Genomic DNA, 16771 nt, shown 5'->3' with positions numbered 1-16771 from the left:
AACCCACTGAGCGAAAAAGTGGAGCAAAATACTTAATGATTTGTGACTCGGGGACAAACAAACCATTTCGATATAAGAGGCTTACACGCTCTCAAAAGAGACGTTGCGCGGGCTCATCTGTGCACGCTCGGCCTGAGTTTGAATCTGAGTGCAGCGTCTTTTATAGGGGGAGGTGATCAAAAGCAAATATCCATATATTCTTCGACCCAGGGTAATAGAGGTGTGCTCAAATGAAATAAGCTGAAGGTTTTAGATGGTGATTTGTCCAGTGAAGGGGAGGAATTCAGGACAAATGCTGCCTTCGAGCAGCCCCTTAGAGACCTATCAGACGGGTATCTTACCCAGAGATTTAAAAGCGTATTATGATTTTTTTTCTTCTATTTTTGTAATCTTGAATAATGCTATGATGTCTACACTAATACAATTTCACTCACTTGAAATGCTGGATGCTTTAAACAGCAAATGTAATTGACATCCTGCTTTTCTTTATAATTAGGATAGTATTCTAATTATCTGATATCTTGAGGTCACCCCTAGAACAGTGAAACCAATACATCGACATTTTACAGGATGAAGCTGAAATCAAACCCCAACTTTATGATTGTAGCACAAGTACCCACTGAGTCAAAGACGGGAGGAACTGATCAACCAATCAGAAGTGGACTTTGGGCAGTGCGAACCCACTGAACATATATAAATCTCTCCACTGAATAAAAAGAGTCTCATACAAAAAAATTGACAAATCAATTATCAGTGTTTAAATGTGCAATTACTTGGAAATTATTTCCGAGTTTTTCCATACTTTTGTACTCGTTGACAGGCATTTGTAAAAACACCTTTCATGCTTAATGAATTAGTAGTGACATATGCTTCTAATTATTTGGAGCTTCGTTGCCAGAGTTGTTTTGGTGAGGCCAATGGTTCTACGGGTTCATTTTGAAGGGACCTGGAGAAAAGCACTTTTGCAGAGGGAAATTCAAATCCTTGCCATATCTGTCTACGGTTAATTTCTTCACAACAGGATTCTGTTTTGGCCCAGAATATAAGCAAATCATTTCCGCATAAGTTTTCCCGACAACAATCTTGTTCTTTGAAATGAACCCAATGGGGGGCCTGTTTGTTTCACCCCCACTCTTTATGTCTAGACACGGTGTCTCTTGACAGTCCTGACCATGCGCGACTCAGAGACAAACCTTAGTCCAGAGGGATTGATGGCGGGAGCCTTTAGTTCATTTATTATACGAGTCACAGACTCACGCCGACTCTCCGGGTTGCTCTGCAAACCTAACCAGGAGCTCCAGTGACTTTTCTGTGACATTTTGGACATTAATATTGCAGGGATTCCTTAGATCCTCTCTCCACACCCTTGTGTCTTCTCCTTGAATCCTTTAAAGGTGCTGGTCAGGTCCTCTAACCTGGAATAGCTCGTATTCAGGGTTTCACCCCGCCTTCCAGTTGGACACAAAGGCAACGCTATGATCCGCTCAGACTATATATGTGTGTATTTGTATATTTTTGCCCTGTGTGTGCTAGTTAAATTTATCTCACTCCTACCCTTTCAGTGGACTCTGTGATCAAGCAGATCAGGGCCCCATCTAGCTCCGTGTTTCTCTGTGGTGACATTTTGCCAAACCACAGGCAATCTAGTCCCCCCTGAATTCCCCACACATCCCTAAGCCCATGTTTATTCAAAAGCCAGGTCTGGAGACAGCTTGAGTCTTTTAAGTGAAAATAAAACTTCATCCAAAGAGCATGGGTCCATTTGGTAACAGGAAGTGTGAAGATAGAGAAAAAGAAAAGAAAAAAAATCAGCGAGCTTTGCAAAAGAGGAAAGTTGCGCGCAAATAGCATCTAATCTCAGTTGGTTTATTTAGCTGCAGTTGCAAAAAGTTTGCAACTGCAGCTGTTGTCTTTAAAAGTTATTTTTGGATTCACAAAGGAACTGAATTGATTATCATTACAGTTTCTTAAAATATGTTTTTTATGGGATTTACAACAAATATGGACATAGAGGGAATTGTGTATCATTCCAAAAGCATCAATATGTATAGTTTGAATAACAGGATAATCGGGCAGATGAAATGTTCAGAATGTTAAAACTAATTTTAAAAAAAAAATTTTAACCAACTTTTCAATGCCAGTTTTTCTGCCCCGGTTCACGAAAATAGAAGCTACATAAAGTTATGGTGACAAATGAATTTCCTAAAGCCACAGATCACACTGTACAAACTACACACGATTCTCAAATATGCAAACATGAATGCCATGGATATCATGAATAATTGCCTCTCCGTAAGTTGTGTAGCCTTTAACAAGTTTTTGGATTAATTTGCTTAGACATCTGAGCATGTCTCCAGTCAGAAGAGCTAAATTAAATAACTTATTTTACCGGAATCGACTTAGCTTTTAATTGTCTTCCTAAACTCACTCTACTGTAGAGACAGAAACTTGTTGTCCCAGTAGCTTTTATTTTACAATCAGCTTGAAGCTTAGTGGTTCCTGACTGAAAAAATGTAATCAGTGGGATTGATAGTGGAAACATTGACACAGCCTGCAATGGTTTTAGTAGACTGAAAACTCAGACCACAACCCAGGTTAAAGAGAATTTATGAACAGATAGAAAGTGTCTGCTCCTGAACAGCTTAATGGCCAAACTATGCAGCTTGAATAGAGTAGAAGAAGAAAAAGATCCCTTACTGTCCAGCAGCAACAAAGTGGCACGATATTGAGGTTCACCAAAGACAAAAGTATTAAAACATATGAAAAATAAATCAGGGATAAGATAATGTACAGTAAGGACAATACATTTAAAAAAAACTGTGCACTTATCAAAAACAGTAAACTCCCATCCAAAGAAATATGCAAATGATTAGTATCATTTAAAAATCTGCACAAAATATGCATGTATTTTGAGCTTAACATCATGTTATAATGTTGTTCTCTCATCAAAAACACACCTGCAGTGTTGCCTTGATTGAATCACCCGTGACATCCATTCAGCTGTGCAAAGGGTTGGGGGAGCATGGGCACCTCCTTTGGGGATGAAGCTCCTCCTCAGAGCCTCACAGAACATCCATCCATCACAACTCCCATGCTCAGCTCCTTCAGACTAGCCAGTTACAATTAGCAAATACCTTTTGGAACTGTGCATCAGCTGAGCTCATTATAGGAGCTACTTCTCAGTGCAACGCTGGTAAAAAACATTTTTAAAGGGTTAATAGAGGAGTAATGTTATGGAGACTTTTTGAAGGAGGAATTTCAGAAAGAGGAGTTTTTAAAGGGACAGAGGCCTAATGCCTAAGAGGCATTAAATTACAAAGACTAATTTTTTTTAAAGTTATGTTTGACATATACAACATCTTAATAGCTGAAGGTAACAGTTACTTGATTGTGCTACAAATTGGCATTATGTTCCTGAAAAAATGACGACTTCCCGATTCGCTCTGATCTCAGTCTTATTGAAATGTTGTACACTATGGTTAAAATGGGGCTAAGCCAGAAAACTAAACAATTTAAACATTAAGACGAGCTGTTAAATTTCCATCCATGTTACTTTTCCATCATGCCAAAAGAAACTCATCCAAATATTAATGAGGGTATATGTATATTTGAGTTTGCACCTATAATTTTCACCTGGTGTGGATTAAAGTTTTACAAAAATTTCTATTTTTGTAAAACACTCCTTGCAAAGTGTCTACAGAAGCCCCAAATCCTTGACATTGATGCTGATCATGAGCATTTGTAAACTTCTGACCATTGCATCAGATTAGCTCCAGGATTGACCGTTTCAAATACAAAATTACTGTACAATCCATAACACCCTAACATAGCCGTTGCAGATATTTAGCTCTACAGACATTTGATGGATGCATACTGAAAAAGAGCAAAGAAAACCTGAGTCTCTTATTTTAAAATGGTACACAGAGTGTTAACTTAAAAAAACAAACCCCAAAAAACCCCCACAGCCATCACTCCCCAATGCCAGGCGCAATAAAGGATGAAAGTCTTTAGGTCACATGCTCAGAATACCAACTTCTGATGCTTTAGCAAGAAGAGAGGTAGTAGTTATTAATTATAGCATGGCATCTTGAAGCGGAAGGTATTAGCCTCTGTTGCACTAACCGCTAACTGGTGTTTGACTGGCTCTCAGCTCGCTAATACGTCTGCAGGGACACGGGAAGTTTTAATTAATCCTGAGCTGACGGCCAAGCTAGGACATCCCCCGGGAGACATCAGGGAAAGCAAGGAGTATCAGGATACTTAGCCACAGATTAGACTCAACACCCTCGCTGGGACGCCGAAATGGGACGCCGGCGCTAAAAGGGGCCACAATTGTTCTCCGCTCACCTGGTTAAGTGAGGAGACGCCGTTTTGTTAAAGTTCCAACGGCAATCTTCTGAGAAGAAAACGGAAAAACTGTGTTTTTTGTGTGTGGGTGTGTGTGTGTGTGTTTCTCTACTAATCCGTCAGTCAAGAAGAAAGCGAGTCGTCACTTATTCAAAAAAAAAAAAAAAAGAATATTAATGTTCTGCCGTACTCAGTGGAAGTTTCCTCTGCTGAAAAGGTTGTCTGACAGAGGAATAAATCTCATGCATGTTTGTCAATATAATTTGTTCCCCCCTCCTTCACCTCACCAGAGGAGCGCGTTGGTCCCACAAGGGTTCTGATTCAAATGCCAACATCTGTCTGGCGACGGAGCCGGCGCCGAGACGGACCAGGACACCTTCATCAGAGGTATTCTCCAGCTGACAGAAGCCACAAGGTGGACGAAATAATGGGTGAGCTGAAAGAGGCTTGGATATGCAAATCCCTCCATGCACCCACTCCCGTGTTAAAGCGATCCGTCTTGATTAATATTTCATGTACTGGAAATCTATTAGTTGTGTTGGTGGGGGAGTGGGGAGTATGGAAACTTTCTCCTTTTTATTCAGATCCTTTGTTTTGCTTTTTTGAATACTTTTGTTTGAAGTCATTTTTATTTCCTGAATGCTTTCGGAGGGGTTAGGGATGGGAAAAAAACGAGAATTTTCCACAAATATTGGACCAAAAATCACAACATCTCTCTGCAACTTGGAGAAAACTGGTGCCGACTCCTACGATGTTGTCCAAAAGTATCCAACCTTTTGAACATTTTCACGTTTTGGATCAGTGCAGCCACAAATTCAAATGTATTCACCGTATTTTCCGCACTATAAGGCGCACTGGATTATAAGGTGCATAGAATAGACGTTACAGTAGAGGCTGGAGTTACGTTATGCATCCACTAGATGGACTAAACGGAATGTCGGCAAAACAGTCCGACTCCGGTCGGCGAGGAGAACCTTCCGCGACTGGGCCGGGGCGTGCCGGGACGATGGTCACCCTTCTCCATTCGCGCACAGCATGTTCGTGGAGAACGTGGTGCTAAATGACCTGCAGACTACCTGATTCTAGACGGTCGGTAGGTAGATAGGTCAGTCAAACTTTATTAATAGATTACACACCGGCGTTCTGACAACTATCCCAGCATGCACCGCACGCTTCTTCTACGGGCGAAAATGAAGTCGGCGGCTTCTTACCGTAGTTGCTAGACCTGTTGTGGCTCAATATTGGTCCATATATAAGGCGCACTGTCGGCTTTTGAGGACATTGAAGGTTTTTAGGTGTGCCTTATAGTGCGGAATATACGGTAATTGGGATTTAATGTGATAAACCAACACAAAGGACTACTTACATGTATTTAGAAGGAAATGGGTAAACGGTGTAAGTTTTTAATTACAAATCAAAGTTCTGGTGTTCATTTTGCATTTATTAGTCAGTTCTAAGTTGAACCAACTTTCACAGCAACTCCTTCACCATGTGTCAACCAGCTGGGAAATTGTTGCGTAGTCTTTGAAATCTACTTGAGTGTATATGAACAGGATATTTTAAGTCTTAACACTGACTTACAACTTGGATCTGGGCTTTGACTGGGCCACTCCATCAATATCAAATTAAAATGCTGCAAATGTCCGTTGTCTTCCAATCCACAGATCAACCTAATGTCTTTGACATTAGAAAGTCAACAGGTACCTATACACCCATGTCTTATATTGTTTCGTTTTTCTTCTTTGGATGGGCTGCACTGAACCAAATTTTGTTGAGCTTCTGTACAATGACAGAAGCTCAACTGAGCTCAAAATGAGTTTATTTGTATAGCACATTTCAGCAACAAGAGAGTTCATACTACTACATCATAAAAATGCAAAGTTGTAGAACACGAGGTCAACTTTTGACAAAGGCTGGAAAAAGTCAAGAGATTGACTCTCCCATGTGACGCTGTCTTTAATCTCCTGAGACGACTGTGATTGTAAACTGACCCTCCGTTTGTGGCGCTACATATACTAGAGATGTGCCGATCAGGTTTTTTTCCTGCCGATACCGATACCGATCACCCATGAGGGCTGATCACTGATACCGATCACATAATTATTTTTATTTTTTTATCATAAACACTACCGGTTACATTATGTCGAAAAAGGAACCATGAATTCACCTTAATTTAGACAAAAACTTGTTTTTAATAACTTTTTCCAAGAAGAAAACTAAACAAAAAAGCATTGTGCAAATTGTACTGCTATCAATAATACCATCTTTAACAGACTGATAACATATGAAGGCTCTGAAGAGGCTAAATAATGCAAAGAGCCAAAATAAAACCTCTCAACATTGCCAAAAAAATTCAAGTATAAAACTTAACATTCAAAGGCAAATACATATTCCATTACAATAAACAATCCAGAGTTACTGAATGAAAACTTCCTGATAGCATGGCGGCTAGCTGATTACTGCTAGTTCTGATTGGCTGTTTCTGACTGAGCGGAGTAATTATGCAGAACAGGGAGATCGATCGATTATTTTTTTAGAGATTATCTGTCTCATGTTAGGACAGCGAAAGTTTTAATACGTATGTAAAATGTATTTTTTTAAGTTAGATGCTGCAGCTTTAAGCAGAGGTTTGGTGTGAGAGTCACTACCAGGTGGAGCAGAAGCGGCGCTCCGTCTGTGAAATATTACTACCTGTAGTGCATAGCAGCGGTTCAACAGCRAGAGCAGAACCAGCGTCTTACATCGCAGCTCGAAGACTTAAATAATTTTGCGAGTTATTTGTTTAGCTTTCTGACCGTCATGCTAATAATCCGGGTGAGTGTTTGTAGCTGTGTGCTGCTTTACCTGCTATCTGATCCTCCGTATGTCTTTTTTACTGTAGTGAGCCTCGATGTAGCCAAACTCCGTCAAGTATGGCATTGTTTTTATGTTGTATTAGCTTCGTTGTGTTGATGCATTTTGACCTGCTTCACCCCACGTGTTTCAATTTTCCGCCGCAACAAGCAAACTTTCCCAGTCACTCAGTGCGTTATAGTTCCACATCGCTTAGAATTTGTTGCTGCGCGTTTGCGCAGTGTGAAGGAAAGAGGAGACCAGCTGCACAGGCAGGCTGCGAAATGAGATGCAGGTGATCTGTATCGGCAACAAGAGCCAATGATCGCCAATCACCGATCATGCCCTTTTTCACGAAAATCGGCCCGATTATGATCGGTGACCGATCGATCGGCACACCTAATATATATATATATATATATATATATGCTGCAATTCCTGTAAAAAATAAATGAGAAATTTAGCATTTTGCAGCCACTGCTGTGTGATTCCTCTCTGCAGAGATATTTCATAAAACAGTCAATGACTGTAATTTGGGATTAGCACTCTGCTTTTGGGACCAGTTTATAATCAGGCATTCGGCTTGGGGCCCAAAATTATATGGTCATGGAACAGTCAGTCTGGTGTTGAACCAGCTCCCCCCCCAATCATTTCTAATATTGCAAAAATCTTATATTTTTACAAACTATAAATGCAATGTTTTTCCCCACATTTTTCTCACACATTGCTTTAAAAGTCACTGTTCATGTTTTTTCTTCTAACAATGGCTTCGATTTTGCCATTTTTTGATGCAGTCCAGATTTTTGGACCGCATGACAAATAGTTTTATTTTTTAGATTTTGTATTGCTACTGCCGTTTAGTCCCAGTAATCAGACAGGAAATGGGCAGAGAGAAGGGAGGATGACTCCAGAGGTCAGGAGTCAATCCATATGCTGCCACCTTTCTGGTTTTTCACAGCTTATCCGTCTCATACACTTACCACATAATGACAGTTTTAACAAATATGTAAAGAAATTTTTTAATAAGTTACATTATCAGCTTGTGACATAACAAAATGTGAAAAAGTTAAACAGGTATGAATATTCTGTCAAGGCCCCAGTTCAAACAACCGATCATTAGTTGCTCATACTTACCCTGACTCACCAACATTCCTTAATGGACATTTTTCTTGGTACTGTGCTCCGTCCCCTCTCATCTCCCGTTCTGCTGATAGCAAAGTGGGTAAGAGTAGCACATCACAGCAACCCACCCTCTCCACCTCACCGCTTTCATTATATTGTCATTTTGAATCATCAGCAGCGACGTACTGGTGGGGGATGACTGACACATTCCTGCGAGCGGAGCAGCTAAATCCTGGCTCTCCAGCGTGTTCTGGCAGGCCCGTGCTTCACGCCGTGCCAGCAGAGGATCGGGCCGGCCAAGTGTCTGGCCAAAGGCGGGAAAAGATGTGCGTGGTGGGGTGGGGGGGAAATCCCCTACCCCTACACTGGTTGAAAACAATACATTAGTGTTGAAGGGTGAAGGCGATATACCTGGGAAGGCATTTGCTCTTCCTGTGATTAAATTTGAGAGAAGAACAGATATCGTGTGGTTAGTTCATTTGAATGACATTACCGAATCGATTACAACGTCTCAATTTAAAGTCAAGTGATGACACATTTTATTGAATTTTTTTAATCTTTCACAGAAACATGAAGCCCCATCTATAATGTGTCAGAGAAAGTCAGTCTGTAAAGAGCTTGGGCGTCAGAACAGATATTACCTTAAAAAAAACAAAAAAAAAAACATGGTAAATTAGATATTATTTCTCCACAATTTACATTTTACATGTAAACACTGCTGAGCCAAAAATACTTGGCGCAACACCACAGTGACGTTCTCGCAGGGCTTACCAGCGCTGGCAGATGAGAGCGAAGCTAGGAGAGAAAGACAATGAAAATTAAGAGAAGGGGGGGGAAAAAATGGGGAATGAGAGACGGAGAGAGAGAGAGAAAAAAAAGAAACATCGGACAAGCTAATAAAAAAAGAAGTCCCAGCGCAGCAGAGCAGTGGCCAGGATGGAGTCTTCAGAGACTTTAGATTTCATAATATAAAGTCTCACAAGACGCTGGGATCCACATCAACCAGTTAGCGGCGGTTTTACAGCTATGACTCTGTGGTGAAAACCACTTTGTTGCCTTGGATGTAAATTACGTGTTCATACGGAGTCATGGGCTCTGACACTGAAATGATCCAAAACACTGATCCCCTGTGCTTTTTCTCCCTTTTTTTTCCCCCTCTCACCAGACAGCACAAAAGCCTAAACTAAAAGGACATAACTCCTAGCAAAAGTATTCAACCCCTTAAACTTTTTCACATTTTGTTTTGCTGCATCCACAAACTGTAAGGCTCTTTATTGGGACTTTATTTGATTTATCTTAAAGAGGTAAAAGTGCTCAAAATTATTAAACAGTAAAAATCTGAAGTGTGTGGCTTGGGTTTGTATTCAGCCCTGATTTATCTAAATAAAATCCATCGCAATCTTTCAGTCTTTCAAAGTCACGGCTGTTATTTTAAAGTGGAGTTTTTTCTCTCCACTATCGCTACATGCCTGCTCAGTGTGAAGGATTGCTGCAGCACAGTTTGATAGAGACTTTTTCAATTACTTTCAGTAACTATTTGAGCGTTACTGTACTGTTTGACACCAGGATCAGTGGGAATATGTGTGAATTTAAATTTTTTTGTAAAGTGCACTAAGACATTTGTTGTAAATTGGCACTAAAGAAATTATTTAAATGTGATAGAAAACAAACAGCGACATGGTGGAGGTAGCATGATGCTGTGTGAATGCTTTGCTGTAATTCCACCAAAACGGTGCTTCTACAAAGCATGGACTCGATAATATGTATCATTTTCCTTTTAGTTCACTGTTATTACTTTGTGTTGGTTAATCACTTAAAATCTCTTTAAAATAAGCTGAAGTTTGTGGCTCTTTTATGGCTAATTTTAAAGGGGTTTAAATAAGTTTTCAAGGAACTATTAAAAAAAAATATTTTCAGGTTTTCTTTTATAAGAACAGAATTATAATTAAACCAGTGTCACCACAGTGGCACTTTGACACAAATCAATGACTTTAGTTATGTTTTCAATGTGATTTACCTTCAGTTCTAATATAAATAGTTGGTTGTGAAGATGCGAGCAGCTCTGATTTTGCTCATTTGTCAAACAAAAAGAGGCTAAACTGTTGAAATCTCAGCATGGCAAGGTTATGACGTGACAACCTGAATTTGTCTGAGTGATATTTGTAACAATGGTGGTGCTAATTGTGGAAAGAAAAAAAAAACCTACCTCCTGCCTCTTCTGGAAAGTTATCCTTCCTCGCCCTTTAGATGATTTAAGAATATCCAATATCGCAGTTTAAATGTATTTTCAAGCAAATATTAAATCTCCAGCTGATTTAGACAGACAAACAAGCTTTCTGAGAGGAATGCTACGCAGATCTCCAATGTTTGCTGCAATCATAGCAAAATGCTTCACTAATCTGCGTTTAGGGAAATGTTGGATAAAATAATAATTGTTTTCAGCACTATGTTTCTGTCATTTCTATAACAGAGGAACTGGGTTCCCAAAGAAACGGGCAATGATGTATGGCATCACAGATTTCCACGCTGATGCCAGTGCAGGAGTCCTTTGCCCAAATCCGTTTTGAACTTGACTTTAGAAATGCTCTTAAGGTGTTTTTTACCCACTTCCGAGACACACGTAGCAAATTAAGAAAAGAAAAACAGAAGCTCTGTGACTTCACATCTGAAAACAGCAAGAGCAACTTTTCTAAAAACTGGGGTTTTTTTCGTCGTTTGTTTTTTATGACAACATATAATCTGCACCCCCCCTTTTTTTGTTTTGTTGTTTTTACATAATTTCCACGTTCAAAGAGCACAGGGCCACCGCCAAAGTATCTGAGGACCAGTCGCTTAAGCTAACTCTGCCCATAAACATCCTGACGCCAGTTAATTGTTGGTTTGAGGATCACCCCCCCACCACCACCACCAAAGCCAAACCTTTCCACTCCATTGACTTATTTTTTTTTTCTTTTTTTCAGTGTCTCTCTTTTTTCTCCCCCCACTCCATTCTTGAAGCATGCATGCAATTTTTATAGAAAATGTAAGGTGGAAAAGGCAAAGAAATGAGGGGAGAGAAAAAGAAAAGAGGGAGAGATTGCAAGCAGCGGTGGTGTGAGAAGGGGCGTATGGCACCCATTATCTTGTTTATTAAAAGCAAGTTTCTTTCCTTCACTCCCTTCTCCCCGCGCAGCTGACCGCAGATATTTCCAGAGGGCCCCCGCTCTGCTGTTCTGTGCCTACTTCACAGGCTGCTGGAAGGGTCACAGAAGTTGAAACCAGAGGGTGTCAATCGCCTGTTTTGCTTTGTGACCCGCTGGAGGCATCACAAAGGCGATGCGAAAGCGTGCGTGTGTGCCCGTGGTATGCGCCGAGGGTCGCATGCACATGTGCGCGTAGCTCAACGTAATTTATGTTTGCATGTGCGTTTCTCGGCGATGAAGCCCCCAGACGAGTACGACGAGAGAGGAGGCCGGGAGCCAGATCTGGCAGCTGCGCTCATTCATTTCTAACGGAGGAAACTGGAGCTTTTTCAGCACACAACTTTACTACACGTATAAACTGTGCTTACAAGTAATATTTTCAGATTCTTTTATATGCACGTTTCTCCCCCCCGCCACCCCTCGTACTGGGTAGTAAAATAGGCTCAAGGTGCTGTCATAAACTTGTAATTTTTACAAGCAGCGCGAAAAAAATCCGGCTTAGATTTTTCTAAATAATTACAATTTACGGTTTTCCTGCTTGTCAAAAATAGCCGGTCACGCGCGTGAAATCGGTGATAGATTTACAGCCCGATATTTGTTCCAATGCTTGAAAAATTTTTATTTTAAATCGCTTCCATCTTTCGGGCAGGGATGGACGAAAGCAAAACGTTACATGTCAGGACAGACCCCCATCTACTCTTTTGCCTGCAGATTTGAACCTGATGTAGCAGATGGTTCATTCGCACACAGCCACCCAAGAAGAGATCCTGGGAGTTAGAGAAAAAGAGACAGCGCTCTTGAAAACGGCTCAGCAGGGAATTGGATCAAACGTCTGGCTATCAGAGGCTATGTTCAATTCAAGCACGGCAAACCATTTCTTGATGTAGTGGGAGAGAGTCAAAGTGGAAACGGGACAACTGGTTTGTAGAATCAGCTTAAAGGATTTTCTGAAGTCCTAAATGAGTAGGACAGTCCAGAAGCTTAATGTTAGCCCACTTTATTCTACGTTAGTGTTTGATTGTTTTATAAGAGCACCCAAGTTGTGTCAGATTTTCGTCCCGCTAGTCAATTTGAGGCAAAGTGCGAGAATTTAGGATTTTATAAAATCATTTTTCAGTTCATCAGTGACAACGTAACAGAACTTCAGATTTATTGCGCCTCTATCATACCTGATACAACATTATCAGGTTTGAAAGCTTCACCATTTCTCCTCCAAATATTATTTTTTGCCATAGTCAAAAACAACAAACAACCTCACTTGAGTGAGTGCAGGAGTTTATAAAGGCAGCAGCACAGGTGAAAGCCATCAGCAATCAGCAGCCAGCTGGAGGAGACAAGGCGCAGGTGAGCAGTGAGCTAATCATTAGGTTTGGGAGAAACTGGGAGCAGCATCAATCATGACAGGAAACAAAGAAATTATTACGACAAAAAAGTAGTTCAACAAAAAAATATTAAGATTCCAAAGTCTGAAGAACAGAAAAAAATCAGGATTCTCTTACTGCTAAACATCCCGGGATAAGGTTTAAAAACTAACAGTACGAAGCTGAGGTGTACGCTGGACTTGTTTTGGTTACCAAAAGGAGAAATGTACACACGAGTTATGATTTAACATGGGAAGGTTCACATCAACATCAAAACCAGAATTTCTTTATTGTCATTGCGCAAAAAAAGCACAAAAAACAACAAAAAAACTCTCTAAGGCAGGTCAAAAAAAAAAAAAGATTTTTTTGTCCTGGTCATGCTTGTACTGCAAAACTCCAAACTCAAATACAGAGCAAAAACATCGCATAAACGTAAAGAAACAAAGAATCATAAATTATGTAAAAACAGAGGCAAAAAAAAAAAATCAAACGGGCCATATTTTTTGCAGGCCCGTCTGTGCAGCAGGTTTCTCAGTGGCTGTAAATCCACATCCAACATGACTTATTCGCTCAGAGATGAATTCACATGTCCTCCAAATGTTACTTCTTGGTGTAATGGGTACTACCCCTCGCCCTGTCCGTGGACGCGTTTTATATACTTTCCACACCGTTTCAAGATGCCCACATGTTTTACCCAGCAGACGTCGAGCAGCACTACTGTATACGAAGTGATGCAATCTTTTACAGCTGCTAAAACCAACTGTAAAACATCTGAAGCCTCTCCGTATCTTTGGTCACAGCGAGTGAGATTCAGCCTCTTAAGTGTCAACAGTAAAAGTATCCACAAAACTAGATTCGTATGTGCGCCTCCCTGGCAGCCGGCTCACAACGCGAATTGCACATACAAATAAGTTAATCCTATAGCTAGAAATAAGGCGCTTCTGACATCATTCTGAGCTGTTGACGCGGCTAGGACGGTTCCCAGGGAGATTTCTCTGTGTTGTGGCTTTTTTCCTGCTGGAGAACTGTTAACACAATACATATTTTGAAAGTATTTACGAGGGATTTTGACAAAAATATGTTTTTTCTTTTTTTTTGCCAGTCACATATTCATTGCTGTCGCAGCGGCTCCAGATCATTTCTGTCATAAACATCGCAAATTAACATTCTGGTATGTGTGGTTTTACAGTTTGGGTTGAGACATGGTAGTGTTTGCATACACAGACTGAAGTGTCATCCAGAGATCATTACAGAAGAAGAATACTGCAGCTTTCTATGACAAATTCCACCCACTGTGTAACTTTGTTTCCACCGTCACCTTTGTGTCGCATGATTTTATTTATGTCAGCGGACTTAATGTCAAGATTTTAAGTGGGAGTCTTTACAGAAGAAAGAAACATAAAAAAGACTTAACTGCTTACACTTTTTTTTGCCCTACCTAGTAATAATGTTTAGTTGTTTTAACAAAAATTCATCACATGTATCATACAAATATTTACACATAGTTTTAGGTAAGATTGTAACAATTTGTTCAAACAAAATCAGTTTTTTTTTCTTGATACAGTTGTGCAAAAAATCAAGTATTGTCACATTTTTGCCTGTCACACATTCACTGCGACTGGCAAAGCTTTCATGTTTATATAGTGCATGTATGTCGGAATAAATGTATAAAAGTAGCAATATATCCTTTATCTTTTTTTTTTCTTTTGTCTTAGATGTTTCAGATCAAGAAACCCCCTCCCTAAATTATTAAGCATCCACACTTAGTGCTTAGTCCCAGACCTTGAGAATCAACAAATGGCTTGAATGGAATGCCCCTAACTCCATAAAGTAGGCTGTCTGATCTCAAAAAGCAACCTGACCTGCTCCAGTCACAGGAAAAAGCTAGGACAATTAAGAGACCGAGGACAATGAAGTCTTGTCTACGCCATTTAGGCTCTAGCCAGCCACGATTAGTCACAAAGCATCCCAGAACAACATGTACAGCACTGCAGTCCTCACTTGCCTCAGTTATGGTCAGTATTGGTGATTCAATAGGAACGAGCTATCGATTTGAACATTATGGTGCGTTTGAGTAGATGGACCCAAATGCAGCAGGTGGAAACAACAAGTAGATTTTGTGGATTTAAATTGAAAAAAATAATAAAGAACAAAAAACATAAAGCAAAAGTATGGAGGACAAAGGAATCCAGAACAGAACAAAAACATAACTGGAACCAGGTACAACAAGATAGTAATAAAATGTAATAGGATTAGTCAAGAGGAACCAGCGAGGAGGGACTGAGAATGAGGTTTATAAATAGTGGTTGATTAGAAACGGGTTGCAGGTGTGTAGGGAGAGAGTAAAAGGCAGGCTAGAGAGAGGGGGAGAGAAAGCGACAAAATAAACTAGAATAACTAAAGAATTAAAGTAAAACAGAACCAACACTGATCTAATAAAGAGAAACTAAAGAATACAGAAGAAACAAACCTCAAAACCTCAACAATTAAAAGCTTATGTGCACTTCAGAACAATGATCAGAAGTGCATTACCACACCAACAAGACAAGGTGACAGTTTGAGCAAATATACAAAGAACTATTTTTTTTTAGTTTGTAAAGCTACATATTATAGCTATAAAGGCTTAAAAAAGAATAGTGGTTTGGAGTGGGCTACTCAAAGTCTGATGGAGATGCTGTGGCATGACCTCAAAAACCCATCCAAGACAAAAAAAAACCCTGGTGTGGACAAATGTAAACTATTCTGCATAGATGAAGGGTTATAATTCCTCCACAGCAATGTTAATTATGGATCTAAAATGTAAAACAAAGACTTATTGCCAGTTCAATGAAAATTGCATTTTTTTACTGATATTTTTGCCTGATATTGATACTAATTGAAGTGGGACAAAAATAATTCACTTTAGAAATATAGTTAATATTTTACAGCACTCAAAGTAAATCAAGTCATGAACTCCGTATCAACCCATTGTGTGAAATATCTAACAAATCTTCAGCAGGAAAACGTCTGTTATTCAATTTGCACCAAGCTAATCTCAAAGGCTGTTCAATTAATTAGGTCCAATTACCGATACAGAGTTCTAGAGGTTATCTGCTCTCGCCTCATACTGCACTCATTCATCCGCCGACCCTCAGCAGTGCTGTGATTCGAGGCGCTGGCTGCCCGGCTTCACAATGGCCCCTTTGGTTGCAGCTAGAAATTGGGTGGTCCAACTATTCCTCCCCTGCCCTGCTCAGTCAAGGAACCCCGCTGTTCTGCAAGTCCAGCGGAGTTTAGCCAAAGACTCCGATTTGAGATAATTTCGGCTTTAATGAAGTCGCTCCAAAGTGGAGCTCCGATGTTGATAAGGGATCAGTGAAAGGCGAAGTTGCCGACAGCCCTGGCAGGACACGTTTCCCTCCAAGGTCTGGGTCTGCTGGGCTCCGTTTGCGCGTCCTGCTTGGTGATCCCATCTAATTGGCCGTCATTACATCCCACATTACCCTATCAGGGCACGGCTAGAGGGGGGAAACAGACCATGGTGGCGGATGGCACGCTTTGGTAAGTCTGAATTACACAACTCCAGGGCCATGACAAATATTGGTGCTGCCGATAACTGCTAATGTAAGCCGGCGAACAGATGCCCGCAGTGGAATAGAAGCAAATATAGTCCAGTTAACCTTCTCGCAAGGCTGCCTTCGACCGGTCAGGAAGCAACAGCGTAGGTCAAGCACACTCGACGCCTCCCATTCAACCGCGATTACGTTTTACTCCGTTGTGTTAAGCGATTATTTGATTTAGTCATTTCAGAGTTTGTATGTACGTGTGGATCAGACATTTCTGAGTGTGTGGTTTTTTTTGCGTGTGTGTGTGTGTGTGTGTGTGTGAGATGGATCTTGTTCCGTATGGTCAATTGTAGTGTGATTTAATTGCTGCCGGTGTTTAAGG

General features: G+C 40.4%; 1 long non-coding RNA gene across 2 annotated transcripts in view; it reads left to right on the top strand.

Annotated features, from left to right (window-relative positions):
- LOC103457829 (uncharacterized) overlaps positions 1 to 16771 on the top strand; it is a 104148-nt gene that overhangs the window by 44600 nt on the left and 42777 nt on the right. Inside the window, exon 4 of one of the 2 annotated variants that reach the window (XR_532481.2) lies at positions 4638 to 4778. The exons of the other annotated variant lie outside the window; for it this stretch is intronic. This is a non-coding gene — a long non-coding RNA (uncharacterized LOC103457829). The remainder of the gene's footprint in view (positions 1 to 4637; positions 4779 to 16771) is intronic. 2 annotated transcript variants of the gene reach the window in all.

The sequence above is a fragment of the Poecilia reticulata genome, linkage group LG21 (assembly GCF_000633615.1).
Source record: "Poecilia reticulata strain Guanapo linkage group LG21, Guppy_female_1.0+MT, whole genome shotgun sequence".
Taxonomy (NCBI): Eukaryota; Metazoa; Chordata; class Actinopteri; order Cyprinodontiformes; family Poeciliidae; genus Poecilia; species Poecilia reticulata.
The sequence above is the reverse complement of the archived record's forward strand: the minus strand, read 5'-3'. Positions and strand labels throughout refer to the sequence as shown.